A 17,000-nucleotide genomic window follows, 5' to 3' on the forward strand; every position below is an offset into this window, starting at 1 on the left:
GACAAGTATAAAAGTAATTAGTTAAGTAAAACTCATTACTTGGCCTTCTGGCACAGAGGGTAAAGCCATGACTGCACATTAGATTACCTGTGTTCAGCTAGCATCATGGTTGATGGAGGAACCATGCAAGAGATGATGAAAGTGAGTGGCCAATGACTGCCTGCCCATCCTGAGGGAATGAGGCACCTTTACTCACTGCACTGGCAGTAGCCACAGCATAAACAGTCTAGCAGTCTCTGCATTGCCAGAGGTGTGCAGCTTAGTAGGAATGCTATGCATGTGCAGAAGCTTGCATGTGAATCCTGAGGCAGCTATGGTAAAGCTCACGGGCTGACAAGGAGATGGGGATAGGATAGTTCTACAGGATCTTCAGATTAGCCTGCTCCCTAGCACCTGTCTCTCTCCTCCACCAGGGAACAAATTGGCTTGAGAGCTCTTGCTGAGTTGGAGGAGTAAATGGGTCATTTAGGTGCAGAAAGTGAAGCCTTTTGGCCAGACCTGTGGGTGAAGCAAAAAATACAGTTAATGTTAATATCCTCACACCAAATAGAATAAACCTTAAGTAAAATTATTTATCTTCACAGTGCCATATAACTTGCAAAACCACTCAACCACAGATTCCTTATACAGTTTTACTTTTAGATTAGGTAAATGGTAGAAATATGATGTTAGATGCCCTTCTATATCACTGTTGCAGTATTCTTTAGATAAGGGATTCCCTGCCAAGAGAAGCCCAACATCCAGCCAGTATAAAAAGCCTTAGTAAAAATAGAGATGTCTTACATCACACATATGCCTCCCCTCCCGCTAAAGGCATAGGGCATATGGGTGACTTACTTGCCTCAAAACTTCTTTGATGCCAGTCTGAATGCCATTGTTAATCAGCCATATGAACAATCCTCCTCCTGTGCTGGTTACTGAGCCGTGTTTCAGATAAGTACCCTGTTGGGGTTCCTTCTTATCTTTTTTCAATTTTTTTTGTGAGTTTACATCTCATCCAAAAAAGAAAATACCAGTGTGGGAGGCAGATTCCCTGTAAACATCATCATGTGCTTCTCACAACTAAATGCATTATTGTATTTGCCAAGTGTTTGCCCCCAAGACCCTACTTGGTCATCTCTCCTTGTCAACTTACCTGGAGAACTAGCATCTTAAATAGTTGGCGCAAGGTGCTATGGCAGAATCTTCCCGTCCCAAAGGTCAGCTGCCTGCCAAGAAAAAGGCAAAAAAATCCAGTCTGATTCAACTTTTGACTCACCTCCCTCAGATGCATCTCTCCAGGCTGATGAAAGACCAAAGGATTGCCCAGTTTTCTTAGATTTCTCTGCCAAGACCCTTCTGGAGGCTAGCATGGATCTAACTTCTTGCACATAGTTGGAGGCTCTATAAACATCTACTCCAGATGTTGAGGGGGAACCTTGGCTGATTATTTCAGAAGGACGGAGGAGGATACTGCAAATCTTAGTTCGGGAAGAGATTCCTACTACATTGGTTGAGGCAAGTATATGAACCTCCTAGGTTTTTTAGGGCAGATGTGCCTCAAAAGAAAATAAAAAAAAAGCATGATTCCCTTGCTACTAAAGATTCCCATTGTGAATGGCAGGATTTTACATAGGAGTTGTTTAATGCCTTAATGGATTTAAAACATCTCCAAGGAGTTTCTGTGTCTGCTCCTTCTTGGTCATCTACTCCCCTTAAGGGGCCCAGAGAGCTGGAATCCTCTGAAGAGGATTTGAATTCTGAAGAAGAGTCTTTGGCATATTCCTCAGAAATCCCTTCTCCCTTGGATTATGGATCAGAGGAAGAAGCTTCTATTAGTCCAGACCCTCCTTTGCAAGAACTCTGCTTTGTGGACTCTGTCATATGATGGAATATTTCAAACGGGACTGTTCTCAAGTTTCTGATATTCAAAACCGGTATTATGAACTTCTCCTGATGGAGTCTCCTAAGCCCACTGCTATCTCAAGTTTTGGCTATTGTCCTAGATACCTTTTCTGCAACTCTGTGGACCCTGATTCTCAGTCTCCAGCCCCTAAGAAACCTGATAGATTTTACAAGGTACCTGATGATTGTAAGTTCTTCTAAATGTCTTTTTGCAAAACCTTCTGTAGTGTATGTCTCATTTGACAAACTCTTCTAAACATTTGTCTTCAGATGCCACCCTGGTTTTTTGGGCTATTAATTACCAGACACATATGATCATATTTTTCCTAGGTTGCAGATCCTGCCCATTTCAATGCTAGCATCCATGCCTCCACCCAAGGCTCTCTTTGTCTCTCTGATCATTTTCTTCACTCTCTTCTTCCTCTTCTGGCTTCAGTCTGTCCCAGGGATTTTCTCAGGGTTCTAGGAGTCATGGCCTCCATCATTTCTATGCCACCTCTATCCAGACTCCATGTCATCCACTGGATTTTCTAGTTCCTTTCCTTCCATACTTCATAATCAAATTTTATGTGGTGGATTAATCAGGTTTCTCTCAATCCAGGACTTCCATTTCAATACTCCCATCTCAGGAACTTTTTTCAGATGCTTTATACTGGGGGTGGGGAATCTTCCTTTGGTTCCCTTAAGGTCTAGGGTCTCTTGCCTCCATCAGTGGTCAGGCCACATCAACGTAGAGGTGAGAGCTCTCCTTTTAGCTCTTCAGACTTTTCATTGCTTCTTTTTTCCAGACCCTCTCAAAGTTTTCACAGACAACACCACAGTGATGTGGTATATCATCAGGCAAGGGGTGACATGGCCCTACCTTCTTTTGCAGACTTGCCCTTAGGGTCTGAGACCTAGCTGTCCAGTATCAAGTGACTCTTCAGGCTGTCTACATTCCTTCAGAGCAAAATATAGTTACAGGCCCATGAATTAATGCTTCACAGAGATTTGATGTTAAGTTGTCAAACTCGCCTTCATTCTTGCTGGATGGGTTCGGAGCCGATCCTCGGCTCCGACTCGGCACTTGCTAAGCTCGAGAGCTAATTTTACCAGCTCGAGGCAACCCTATATCCCATGATGCAAGGCGTGACTACCCCAGATCTCGTTTGCCGCTTCGCGAAGAGGTCTCCTTTTACCAGCTCAGGTAAAGTTCTTAGTATTTATACTAAAGTTCAGTCAGAAAAACTTCCATTTTTCCTGATTTTCTTTCTTAGTAGTTAGTGTTAACTGTATATATATCTATCTTGCCCTATATTCCCTTTTCCTTTATATAGGGATAGTTTTTCCTCCCTTCCATTTATTTCTGTCAGGAAGTGTGTTTGTGTTTTTCAGTTTTTCCCTATTTTTCATTAGATAACTGTGTGACTGGTGTGTGTCTGTGTGTTTTTGTGTTTTTGGCATACCATGTCAAAAGAAGTGAAGGTCTCAGGCTTCAAGAAGTGTGACTCGTGCTGTCAGAAAATGTCTCTGACAGACGGTCACACTTCTTGTGTGTACTGCCTGGGGCCTTTACACCTGCAGGACTCCTGTGCTATTTGTCACTCCTTTAGCCAGAGAGTCCTGCAGGAACGTAGAAACAAGCTAATTCTACGTGGCTTGTTGAAGCCAGAGGGTTCCCCGACCAAGACTGGGTCGGCAAAGCCCTCTAAGCCACCTAAAGCCCAGGCTGTGGTTCCTAAGCCTTCGGCGGTGGCTCCGACTCCTTCGGACTCGAGATCGGCTCCGGCTGGAGCCAATCTTTCTACCTCTGAGGTAGTGGTATCGGCGCCGCCTGGCTCCGATACACTTTCACCTTTGTCAATGTCGGCTCCGGCCGGAGCTGACATCTCCTTGACCAGGACTGGAGCCGATAAGCTGTCGGCTCCATCTGGAACCGAAGGGTCTTCGGCTCCGATGGCTCTTTCCAAGAAGAGATCTCGGTCCCCTTCCTTGGAGTCGATTCGCTCGGCTCCGGGATCTCCTCTACTTTCGGAGCGGAGCCGATCTTCAAGGTCTTCCAGGCTGTCAGACCATGACTTGGAGAGGGTGGTAAGTAGACTGCTGAAGTCACAGGCACTGGCCCAAATGCTCCATAGCCCGTCTCAGCAGACGACCGCTATTCCTCATCCCCCTGAAATTCCTCCTCCGACTCTCCTTCAGAGTTCGGAGCCGGAGCTTCTCGGAACGTTGACCGTGAGTGCACCGGAGCTGATACTTCCCCTGTCGGCTCCGTCGTCTTCGACTCCGATCTCCTCCATGAGACCTTCCTTGGAGGGATCCGGTCGTCGAGTCTCCCTTGTCGGCTCCGAGGGGGCGAGTGGCATCGGACCCTTGTCCGACCCCGCTTTCCCTCTTGGATCTTGGGCATTGGTGAGTTTGGCACCGACATCGGCCTTGGAGCCTTCTCTTTTGGTGGGACCGGGGATTCCTGTCTCTTCGGAGCGGGAGTCTTCTGGCCTCCCTGGGAGGGGAGCCTTTGAGGTGATGAGGAGTGTTCTAGCCCCGGAGCTAAGTCAACAGTCAATTAAATTAGCTCCTCCCTCTTCGGTGCATGTTGATGTCTCTTGCCATTCTCCCGCTCCCGGACCCAGAGATCCATCGCCCCAGGTTTCCCCATTAGGAAGAACTTCCTCTTCCGCGGTTTCTCCTGATCCTTCCGGAGAACCCCCGCGTAAGAAGACGTGCAAGAGGAAGCACACAGACTCCCCCGAGTCTACGACATCAGATACCGACTTAGATGAATCGTAGGGTTCCCCACGGTCCCCCTCTGAGGATGTCTCCTTTTCAGACATCCTGGAACTCCTTAAGCAGAGGGGGAACTGGCCTTCCATTAACCCCTCCGAGGATGAGTCGGTATACCTGGAGGCTTTTGGATCTCGACCCTCCACCTCCTGGGTGTCTCTGCCTTTCGACCCGCTCATGCAAGTGGTGGCTCGAAAGGCATGGGCAGCCCCGGATTCTGTGGAACCAATCCCCAGGAGGCCTTCTAAATTCATCACGGCCCCCGCAGACAAACAGATGTTCTTCGTCTCACATTGCTGCAGTCATAACCTGTGGGTAGTCCGCTGTCCTCGGTCGGCCCGAATACCAAAGAGTTAGGCTGGCGTCGGTCATGGGCGCCCGGAGCTGACATCAGTACGCAGTAGTACTTAAGCGCATGAACGACGCCATATCCTCAGTCTTTCTTGTCACGTGGTCCGAAGCAGAAGCAGCGTTTGCAAGTGCCGTTCAGCGTTCTGAAATTTTCAGTTTTCGAGTTTCAGACCGAAGACCAAGTTGGACTAAGTACCCCGTTGGGGAAAATTTTTGTCTTTTCTTGCCTCAGTTAATCCGGATGTCAGAAAAAGTTAATAATTGTATTTCTTGTGGGAAACAGATACCTCATAGGGACTATCATTCTCTCTGTATTCCTTGCTTAGGGCCTGAACACGACGTAGTCGGGTGTCGCTTTTGCGCTAGATTTAATAAGCGCACCATTAAACGCAGATTAGACTGTGCTAGGATTGTTTTCGGTAAGCGGTGTAACTACAACATGCCGTCAGATCCTCCGGCGCCGCTATAAATAAGCGAAAAGATAAATCTTTAAGGTCTAAACCGGATGAGTCGTCCGTTGCGGACGCCGGTTCTATGGAATCTACGGTTGAATCTGTGGATCCAGCCGAGGTCTCGGCTGAATCCCAGGGGGAACCTTTACTGTTGCAGGAGTTGGCCTCTCAGGAGTTAGGTCAGGCCGAGGGTGCTTCTCAAGTTTCTGTGGTTCCATCCTTACAAAAGGTTATTAGGCCTTTTACTTCAGTCACTAAAGGCCCTGCTAAGGCTAGACCTGGTATTTCTGGTATGGGCCACAGCCCTGGTTCTTCGGGCTCTGTTCCTAAAAAACATATGTTGAAAATGGCAGAGGATTTGATTACTTTGATCAGGGGTTCCATGCCCCCTCCAGAGAAGAGGCCTAGGGTAGAGACAGATTTAGAGGGAATGGAGCATTCCTCAGATTACTCTGAGTCCTCAGCTGAGGATATTCAAGATTTTCCTCCCTATTCTGATTCGGATGCAGAGGATTCCTGTCCTTCTGCTTCACCTCCAGAGGATTTTTCCTTTTCTGAAACCTTGCATTCCATGAGGGAGCATTTCAAGTGGGAAGGTCAGGATTTTTCAGATTCTCGTAAGAGGCTTAGGGAATTTTGTTTTACCACAACATAGACCTTTGGCTATTCCCCCTGTTTTAGATGTTGTTCAGGATGTTTTTTCTGAAGCTTCCCTTAATCCTGATTCTTTACCCCCTGCCCCTGTCAAGCCAGACAGATATTACAGAGTTCCAGAGGCACATAAATATTTGTATAAGAGCCCTAGAGCTGACCCGGAAACTATTATTCAAGGGCCTAAGGGTGTCAGGGCTTCTGTGGTTAAGAATCCAGTTCCTTTGGATAAAGATTCTGGAGCGTTGGATAGGTGGGGTAAAAAAGTGTACACATCTTCTACGTTAGCTATGAGGGCTTTAAATTGCCAATTCCATATGCTGAAGTATCAGAACTTTCTGTTAGGTCAATTGAAATCTAAGGTAGATGCTTTATCTGAGGGTATAGTGTGTAAGGAGTTGCAGGACTTGGTTCATGCTTCAGATCAAGTTGGTAAGCATTCCTTGCAGTGTGGCTTCGATGCCCTTCAGGTTTCTTCCAGGGTAGCTGCTACTGGTTCAGTTATTCGTAGACATGCCTGGCTTAAGGATCAAAATTTGTCAGAACATGTTAAAGCTCGGATTTTGGATGCTCCCCTTCAATCTGAAGTTCTTTTTGGTTCCCCTGTGGAGTCAGTTTTGAAAAAGATGGAAGACAAAGCTAAGTCTATGCAGACCGTTAAGGAATTTTTGCAAGTGCAGCCCCCTAAGTTTAGCAGGAATTGGCCGGCAAGTGGATGGTCTTACTCTTCTTCATATTTTCAGTCTAAGGGCAGGTCTAGACGTGGTAGGGGCAGGGCTCACGCTCAGGGTTCTTTCAGACCTAGGACTTGGAGTTCTCCTGCACAATCTTCTGGTGAGGGCAGGGGTCAGCCTTTTCGTAAACAGACCCAATGACCTGTATCTCCAGCTGCCAGATCCTTCCTTTCTGGCAGCTCCTCTAGGAGGAAAGTTGGCACTTTTCAAACAAAATTGGCATTTGGTCACCCAGGACAAATGGGTGTTGGACATAATAAATCAAGGCTACAAGTTTTATTTTCACACTTTTCCCCCTTTCAAAGGCATGCCAGATGTACCTCCTCAGCAAAGGCTGGAGGCTCAGGAACAAATTTCTTTGCTTTTACAGATGGGGGCAATCCAGGTGGTACCTCCGTCAGAAGAAGGCCTAGGGTTTTATTCTCGTCTATTCCTAGTGCCAAAGAAAGGAAACACTTGGAGGCCAATTCTGGATTTGTCCATTCTCAATACATACCTAGAAATTCCAAAGTTCAAGATGTTAACATTACAGCAACTTCTGCCTCTGCTAGGCAAAGATCACTGGATGGTAACTCTGGATCTCAAAGAGGCCTATCTTCACATTCCTATCAGGCCCAGCTGCAGGAGATTCCTGCGTTTTCGGGCTGGTACTTCTCATTATCAGTTCTCTGCATTGCCCTTTGGTTTATCTACTGTGCCCAGGGTGTTCACAAAGGTTCTGGCTCCTGTAATAGCTTTCTTAAGACTGAGGAGAATACAAATTTATCCTTATCTGGATGATTGCCTGATTCTTGCTCAGGACAAACACAAGTTACTTCAACAGCTACAGTATGTAATGGCAGTTTTAAGGTGCCTAGGGTATTCTGTGAACGAAACAAAGTCCAGTCTAGTACCCTCTCAGGACATGTGCTTTCTGGGTGTGAGACTGAATACAGCCTCTCAGATGGCTTTTCTGACCCCAGACAAACAAAGAACTCTTCATCTATACTTCCAGCAATTATCAGTATTGTCCAGGCTGACTGCAAGGACAGCCCTTCAAGCCTTGGGGTTCATGGCATCTTGCATTCTGGTACTTCCCAATGCCAAACTGCATATGCGGAAGCTACAATGGTATCTCAAAAGTGTATGGACTCAACACTGCCACGATTTGGACACTGTCATTCCGATAATACCTTGCATCCAGAAGGAATTCTTGTGGTGGGCACAGGAATGTCACCTAAACAAGGGACTCTCTGTGACCCGACCAGAAGCGAGTCAGATCTTAACGACGGATGCCTCAGACGTGGCTTGGGGAGCACACTTCAATGGGAAATGGATTCAGGACACGTGGCCTCCCAAACTACAGCATTTGCATATCAACATGAAGGAGATGTTAGCAGTCCAGTTTGCCCTGATGGCTTTCAAGGGCCTACTTCAACCAGGACAGGTGTTGATACAAACAGACAACACTACAGTCATGTGGTACATCAACAAGCAGGGGGGGACCCATTCTTACCCTCTTTGCAGACAAGCTATGATATTGTGGGAGACTGCTCTGGGTTTGCACATCACTCTTCAAGCACGGTTTCTGCCAGGAGCACAGAACTCCCTAGCAGATGTATTGAGCAGACAAATTGTGGATCCCCACGAGTGGAAATTGGATCCCCAGGTATTTCAACAGTTGACAGTGGCTTGGGGAACTCCAGACATAGATCTGTTCACTTCTCCTCTAAATTTCCAACTACCAAAATTTTGCACAAAGATGTTTCACCCAAAAGCTTGGAAAGTGGATGCTCTATCTTTCAGTTGGAACGACCTTCACGTCTATGCTTTTCCTCCTCTGCCTCTCCTTACCAAGGTACTCTTGAAGGTCAGGCGGGACAAGCCTTGCATGATTTTAATAGCACCAGATTGGCCACGACAGCACTGGTATCCTCTGCTGAGGAGTTTAATTCAGGAGCCTCCTTGGCCTTTGCCAGAACTTCCTCACTTGTCCCAGTCAAGCAGTCATTTGCTCAATGTCAGGGTGCAGTCCCTGCATCTAACGGCCTGGCGTTTTCTGTTTTAGAGCCTGTGGGTTCTCAGCTTCCTCAACAGGTTTTAGATGTCATTTTGGAAGCTAGGCGGCCCAGCACTAGAAAAGTTTATGCTGATAAATGGAAGAGATTTTTTCTTTGGAGCACAACAAAGGACTTTGATGTCTCGGTACCTAATTTGAGTTGTACACTGCAGTACCTTACTGAGTTACTAGACAAGGGTTTGTCATTTTCCTCTGTGAAGGTTCATGCTGCAGCCATTTCTGCTCACTATGATTGTGACCCTCCTTTATTTTCTCACCCTTTGTTTAAGCAATTTCTTAGAGGAGCAAAAAATATAAGACCCCCACGTAGAGCTCCTACTCCTTCCTGGGATCTCAATTTTGTGTTGGAGAAGCTTACTCTGCCTCCTTTTGAACCTGCAGCTACGTCTGAATTGAAGTTTTTGTCTTGGAAGACTGCCTTTTTGTTGGCCATTACTTCTGCTAGAAGGGTATCTGAATTGCAGGCTCTCATGGCAGTTGAACCCTTTCTAATATTCCATAAGGATAGAGTTTATTTGCGTACTAACCCTACTTTCATGCCAAAAGTGATTTCTAATGTGGCCTTGAACCAGTCTATCCATTTGCCTACCTTTTATGCTGATCCCCAAAATAAGGGGGAAAAAAATCTTGCATTCTTTGGATATACACAGGCAGTTACATTATTATTTGAGCAGAACTAAGGAGTTCAGACAGACTCAACAGTTATTTGTTTCTTTTGCTTTGGGTTCACAAGGAAAGCTGTTTCAAAGCAGACTATTTCAAAGTGGATTGGTAATTGCATTGCTTTTTGTTATTCTCATCATGGGAAGGATGTTCCTGCTGGGATTAGACCTCATTCCACTAGGGCTACTGCCACTTCTACTGCTTTTTTGAGGGTGTAGCTACTAAGGATATTTTGGAAGCAGCTACTTGGAGTTCAGTTCATACTTTTACTAAACACTACCATCTCCCTCTTTTCTCCAAATCCAGGGCGGGGTTTGCCACTGCAGTCTTACAGGGCATGTTAGCAGCCCCTAATGCTTTTTAGTTTGCCAGCCTCCCTTTTCCTTTGCTTTGGGATTCTACCCACAGGTTATGACTGCAGCAATGTGAGACGAAGAACATAGTACAGTTTTGTACCTACCATAAATGTAGATGTTCGAGGATCCACATTGCTGCAGTCCTATTTTCCCTCCCTCCTTCCCCTCTTTGGTTTGGGGTTGTTGTTGTGGTTTGTTGTTATTGTTCCTTGGGGATAATTATTAGTTTTCTCCTTTGTGGCTCTGGCCTTTTCTTTTTTAAGGCCTTCTGACATCTGGGGCAAGAAAGACTGAGGATATGGCGTCAGTCATGCGCTTAAGTACTACTACGTACTGAAGTCAGCTCCGGGCGCCCATGACCGACGCCAGCCTAACTCTTTGGTATTCGGGCCGACCGAGGGCAGCGGACTACCCACAGGTTATGACTGCAGCAATGTGGATCCTCGAACATCTACATTTATGGTAGGTACAAAACTGTACTTTTCTTACCAAGGGGTGTCCCTGTTGATGCCATGGTGGTGGCGGCTGCCACCAAGAAGGAACTTGCTGATCCTTCTGTACCTGTCCATCCTCCTAACAAGGGCTCTAGGACCATGGATAGGTACGGTAAGCGGATGTTTTCTTCAGCGACCTTCGCTATGCGCTCGCTGAACTATATCTGTCACTTTACCCGGCTTCAGAGAGACATTCTCAAGGAACTAGGTGAGGTAGTTCAGGATCCGTCAGCTGCTGGGGCTCAAGACAAGATTGCCTCACAGCTAGGAATCCTAAATTCTATAACTAACTCCTCCATGCGGCTCATTTCTTATGCAGCCGATGGGGCGAGTAGAGACGCAGGCACAGGAGTGGCACTTAGGCGTCAGTCCTGGATGCGGCTTTGTAATTTCGCGGATCCCTTTAAGGCGTCCTTCACTAATACTCCCTTCGATGGTTCGGCTTTGTTCGGGCCTCAGGTGAAGGACACATTGACCAGGTGTGAGCAAGACGGCAAGACTCTTTCTGCCGTAGGAGTCCATTTCTCCACCCCTTCAAGACCCTATCCCAAAGGTCAGAAGGGGGGGAAAATGTGGTTTTGTAAATCTCAGGGAGTCACGCCGGATACACGTGGTCAGTTTACCCCCAGAGGCAGAGGGGGTAATTACAATAGATGCCGCCCTAGGGGCAGAGGGGGTCTGCAGAATCAGGGTAGCAGGGAGCCTCTCTCTGATAAACCCTTCCAGCATCCCTGAGGTGTTGCCCGACTGTCCACCCTTGGAGGCAGTCAGGGGAAGATTGTCGCTGTACCCAACAGCCTGGCATTCCCTTTCTCAAGACAAATGGGTACAGTCGGTCATATCCGAGGGTTACAATATCCTTTTCGAGAGATATCCCGTTCCTCATCAATCCCTTCCAGACGTTTCACCCGGTCTAAGGGAATTGGCAAAGCTGGAGGTATCAAAGCTCCTAGCAAAAAGAGCCATCCAACTAGTGCCAGCAGACCAAGTAGGATCTGGGATCTACTCAAGATTCTTTTTGGTCCCCAAAAAGACGGGAGATTGGAGACCAATTTTAGACCTCAGCAAACTAAACAAGTTTGTCAAGAAGGCAAGGTTCCGGATGGTCACGCTTCAGTCCATTCTACCCTTTTTGGGCAAGGACAACTGGATGTGCTCAATAGACCTTCAGGATGCGTACTATCACATAAAAATTCACAGGCGCTCCAGAAGGTTTCTCCGCTTTCGGCTGGGGACCAGTCATTTTCAATTCAGAGCCCTGCCCTTTGGCCTCACTACAGCCCCCAGAGTGTTTACCAAATGCATGGCAGTGGTCATGGCTCACTTGAGACATCAAGGATTCCAGGTGTTTCCGTATCTAGACGACTGGCTCCTCTCTGCCACCACCAGGTATCAACTTCTCAAGGCCAGGGACTACACTCTTCACATCTGCAACCAGTTAGGTATCTCTATAAACTCCGAAAAATCTTCATTGTCTCCTTGCCAATCTGTTACCTTTATAGGCACAGAATTAGACACTGTCGGGATGTCAGCAAGACTCACAAACCAAAGAATTCTGGACATCCAAAAGTATGTTCGGATCATACTACTCAGCAGAAAGATCAGGGCCAGATTTGTCCTGAAGGTGCTAGGTTTTATGGCTGCGGCCATCGTACTCCTTCCTTTAGCTCGCTTCCACATGTGTCTTCTGCAGTGGATGTTGTTTACCCAGTGGTCATTCCAGAAGCTTCCCATGCACCACGAGATCTTCGTGACGCAATCTTGCAAGAGTCACCTAACCTGGTGGATGTCTTCTCCACAACTCCATCAGGGCCGACTGTTTGTTCCCCCAGTTCCAGTTGCCACAGTCACTTCGGATGCCTCTCTGATCGGGTGGGGGGGGGCATTATCAGGGCAGGATGGTCCAAGGGACTTGGCAACCCATAGAATACCATCTGCACATAAATGTCCTAGAGATGAGAGTGGTGCTTTTAACGTTGCAAGCCCTCAGCGACTTTCTTCCTTTAGGGACTATTGCAGTTCAGACGGACAACATGTCCGTAGTCTGGTATATCAACAAACAGGGCGGGACCAAGTCCTATCCACTGTGTCGAGAAGCTCTCAGACTTTGGCAATGGGCAATCTCCTGTCATCGGTTTCTGATAGCAACGCATATCCCCGGGAAATCCAACCTATTAGCGGACAGACTGAGCAGAGCTATTCTCATGCCACACGAGTGGTCTCTCAAACAATCAGTAGTGGACGGGATTTTTCAGAAGTGGGGCATCCCTTGCTGCGACCTTTTTGCTACACCCCAAAACAGCAAATGCCCAGACTTCTTCTCCCCCCTCTTTCCACTTCCAGGCCATCCCCCCAGAGACGCTCTAACCCAGGATTGGCCCCGGGGACTTATTTATGCCTTTCCTCCATTTCCGCTGATACCTCAAGTGATTCAGAAAGCTACCGTCTTGAGAGCCAAATTGATTCTCATTGCCCCTTACTGGCCTCGACAAATTTGGTTTCCGTCCCTTCATCGTCATCTCTTGGTTCAGCCTTGGCATCTGGATCCAATTCCAGATCTTCTGACCCACCATTCGGGTCATCTGCACCAGGCCATTCATTCTCTCAACCTCAATGCTTGGTTGCTCCACTTCCTTCCTTAGCCAGGCTTCCTATGATTTCTAATCCCGTGCGAGATATCATAGTAGCTTCTCTAAAGTCCTCTACCAGAAGGATTTATGCTAGTAAATGGCGGCGTTTTTCCTTCTGGGCAAAGTCTAGGGACATACATCCCTTTACAGCTCCAGTACAGTCAGTCTTGGACTTCCTAGCTGAGATTTTTCAGTCAGGTTCTTCTTCCTCGACAGTTAAGGTTCAGATGGCAGCGATCTCAAATTTTCATGTTGGCTTAGCGGATCAAAACATCATGTCTCACAAGCTTTGCAAAGCCTTTCTTAGAGGGATCTTTCTGCTGAAACCTCCAGTCAAAGATCCTCCTCCTGAATGGGACCTGAATTTAATGCTGGCATCCTTGATTCTGCCCCCCTTTGAACCGGCTGCTACATGCTCATTAAAGTTTCTTTCCTGGAAGACGATTTTTCTGGTTGCTGTTACTTCAGCCAGGAGGGTGTCTGAACTTCACGCTCTCTGTGTCCGTCCCCCACACTTGGTTTTCCACAAAGATAGAGTATCTTTAAGAACTAATCCATCTTTTTTGCCCAAGGTTGCTTCCCAGACAAATATTAACCAATCTATTGAATTGCCAGTTTTTTTCCCTAATTATTCTGACAGAGCAGAACAAAAACTTCATTGTTTGGATGTCCATCGCCAACTCAGATATTATTTAGACAGAACTAAACAATTCAGAAAATCTGATCAACTGTTTCTTTCTTATGCAGAAAACAGAAAAGGTCTTCCGGTCTCCAAGGTGACCTTATCGAGATGGCTGTCTTCTATCATTTCTCATGTTTATCTCCTTAGGGGCAAACAACTGCCCTCGAAACCAAACGCACATTCTACCAGGCATCTAGCCACTTCCACAGCATTTCAGGATAGGCTACCTATTGACACCATTTGTGCGGCAGCCATTTCGTCCACTCCTCACACCTTTGTCTCTCATTACAAATTGGACTTGGCCTCCAGGGACAGGGTTAGGTTTGGTTCCACAGTTCTCAAGAGTCTGTTCCATTGAGCCACCCAGGGTAGAGGTGCTAGGTACGCGGTCCCATCCAGCAAGAATGAAGGTGAGTTTGACAACTTAACATTAAGAAGTTATGTACTTACCATAACGTTCCATGTTAGTTGTCTTCACTCGCCTTCTTTCTTGCGTCCCTCCCTCCTTCCCCCTAGCCTGGACAGACCTTGAAATTGTACTCTTCTCTGGGTACGGCTCATTCTTTCTATGGACCTCCAGTAGGAAGTATCACTAGTCTTTAGTGGTTATTTGCTGTTTTTTCTTTCCACATTTAGTCCTCCTCCTTCCTTTCTGGGAAGAAGGTTACTGGCAGGGTTTTTTCATAGCTACCAAACGAGATCTGGGGTAGTCATGCCTTGCATCATGGGATATAGGGTTGCCTCGAGCTGGTAAAATTAGCTCTCGAGCTTAGCAAGTGCCGAGTCGGAGCCGAGGATCGGCTCCGAACCCATCCAGCAAGAAAGAAGGCGAGAGAAGACAACTAACATGGAACGTTATGGTAGGTACATAACTTCTTATTTTTGGATGTTGCCCACCACTGGGATACTCTACAGGTAAATCTTTTTGCCTTCCCTTTGAATAAACAGCTTCCTCATTTTTGTGCCAGCATCCTAAGTTCTCTGGCTGGGAAGGGGATGTTTCTCTATGCTTTCCTTCCCCTTCCTCTTGATTCAGGGTCCTCCTTAAGTTCAAGCAAGATTCCCCCAAAATCTTGCTGGTGACTCCCTTTTGACCAAGACAGCATTGGTCCCCCTTCTTCTTCATCTAGCCAGGGGCAATCAGCCAAGTTACCTCATAGGATGGACCTTCTCACACAAGACAAGGGATCTATAATCCATCCTCACTTGTCCACTCTTCAACTGATACTGTGGGTAATATGGTTTTGATTCTGTTGAGGCACCTTTTTTCTGAGGATGAGCTTAGGGTTCTGCTGAAGGCTAGGAAACTCACTACTAGGAAATCATATTTGTCCAAATGGAAGAGCTTTTCTGTCTGGTGCCTTTCTAATAACCAGGATCCATTTTTTGTGGGGCTCCCTCTGGTTCTCTCTTATTTTTGTGAATTGCTGCATGCTAAGTTAGCATATTCTTCGGTTAAAGTTCACCTTTCAGCTATTTCTGCTTGTCTGCCATAGACTCCTGCTCTTGCCTATAGATGTGAGGTCAAACAATTTCTTAAAGGCGTCCTTCATATCAGACATCCCAAGAGGCCTATTTCACCCTCCTGGGACCTTAATTTTATACTTGAGAAACTGACTGAGGCTCCTTTTGAGCTTGCAGCTTCAGCTTCCTTGCAGCATTGTGCCCTGAAGACCATTCTTCTCTTGGCCCTTACTTCAGCTAAGAGAGTCTCTGAACTCCAGGCTGTTATGACTGTTCTTCCTTTCTTATTCACAGGGGCAGGGTATCTGTTTGTACTAATCCTTCTTTTATGCCTAAGGTGGTTAATGAATTGTCTCTTAATCTGTTAATTTGCTCTTCTTTTTTCCATCTCTGCAGTCTGCTCGTGAGTAGGTTCTTCACACTTTGGATTTGCATAGACAGCTCTGATATTATTTAGATAGGAATTAAGCTTTTCACAAATTTGAGAAACTTTGTTTCCTTTAATCCCAGCTCTCTAGATTTGGCTGTTTCTAAGCAAACCATGTCCTCCTGGGTCTCTAAGGCCATTTCTTTTTGTTATTCTTTTCACAGTAAATGTCTTTTTACCTCTCTTAAGTCTCATTCTACTACAGCTATTGCTTCCTGTGGTGCTTTTTTCAAAGGGTTGGACATCAGTTCTGTCCTTGATGCTGCTACTTGGACTTCTGGCCATACCTTCACCAAGCATAACAAGTTGGACATTGTTCCTAAAGCAAGCTTTGACGGAGCTATCCTGCATGGGTTTCTAGAGTGTTCCTCTATGCCTTCCTCCTCCCAAGTTTCCTCTTGAGCTTTTCTGCTCTCCCTTATGTAAAAAGTACTGCAGCAGTGATATGGAAGGACATAGTACAGTTGTGTAAAATCTTACCATAACAGTAGATGTCCTTCTATTCACTGTTGAAGTATTCACTCCCTCCCTCCTCCCTCTTCTGCTTTGCCTTAGTCTTCCTGGCTTGGAATTCTTTTCCTCTTTCTCCTTCTGGATGTGCATGCTCCTCCTAGTTCCTCGGTATATTTATTCCTCCTGGGGCTTTTCAGTTCTGATGTATGTATGCCCGTACATCACCTGTATGCCCTACACCTTGAGTGGGGAGAGTTCGTGTGATGTACGATGTCTATATTTTCCTAAGGTTTTGGTATAACAGTGGGACATTGGGCTGCCTTTGGTAGAGAATCCTTTATGTAAAGAATACTGCATCAGTGAAGAGAAGGACATCCACTGTTGTGGTAAGATTTTACACAACTGTACTTTTTCTCAGCAACAACTCCAGTTCTCAAAAAGTAGCTCTGAGGTCATGTAATTGATATTCTGCTTTTATGTGTGGTCGGTGTTTGACATAGGTTGACGTGAAAGCTGTGATATATCATGATATCATAATACCTTGATAGAAAGTAGGACAGGGCAGAAGGCTGTAGGCCTTGATGTACATCATTCACACAAAAAGCCATTTTTGCATAGGGATATGTTTTGTATGAAGAGTAGGTGAATGCTAGAATTCCTGTATTATAGTTTCTTAATTGATAATGTACAGTAGCATGTGCCAGAAAATCATTTGAACTTTATAATGGATACTTTCTATCTGGTTTCAGTGGAGTATACTTCGCCATGCATTCTGCAATTTGTTTTTCCACTGTGTAGAATGTCTGCAAGCAACAAATACACCACCCTCTTTTGTTCAGTACAGTGAAGGTCTAGAACCTTATACACCATTAAAACATTGTAGTTTATTACTGATTTTAGAATTTCATCTAGTCTGTAATGTTGTCAAGTAGCTTTT

At 46.1% G+C, this 17,000-nt stretch overlaps 1 protein-coding gene across 1 annotated transcript in view; it reads left to right on the plus strand.

Annotated features, from left to right (window-relative positions):
- The window catches only part of SORL1 (sortilin related receptor 1), a 5,131,225-nt gene that overhangs the window by 3,007,370 nt on the left and 2,106,855 nt on the right, over positions 1-17,000 (plus strand). The gene's annotated exons all lie outside the window — the stretch shown is intronic.

The sequence above is a fragment of the Protopterus annectens genome, chromosome 8.part0 (assembly GCF_019279795.1).
Source record: "Protopterus annectens isolate FY-2018-M chromosome 8.part0, PAN1.0, whole genome shotgun sequence".
In the NCBI taxonomy this organism is placed as follows: domain Eukaryota; kingdom Metazoa; phylum Chordata; order Ceratodontiformes; family Protopteridae; genus Protopterus; species Protopterus annectens.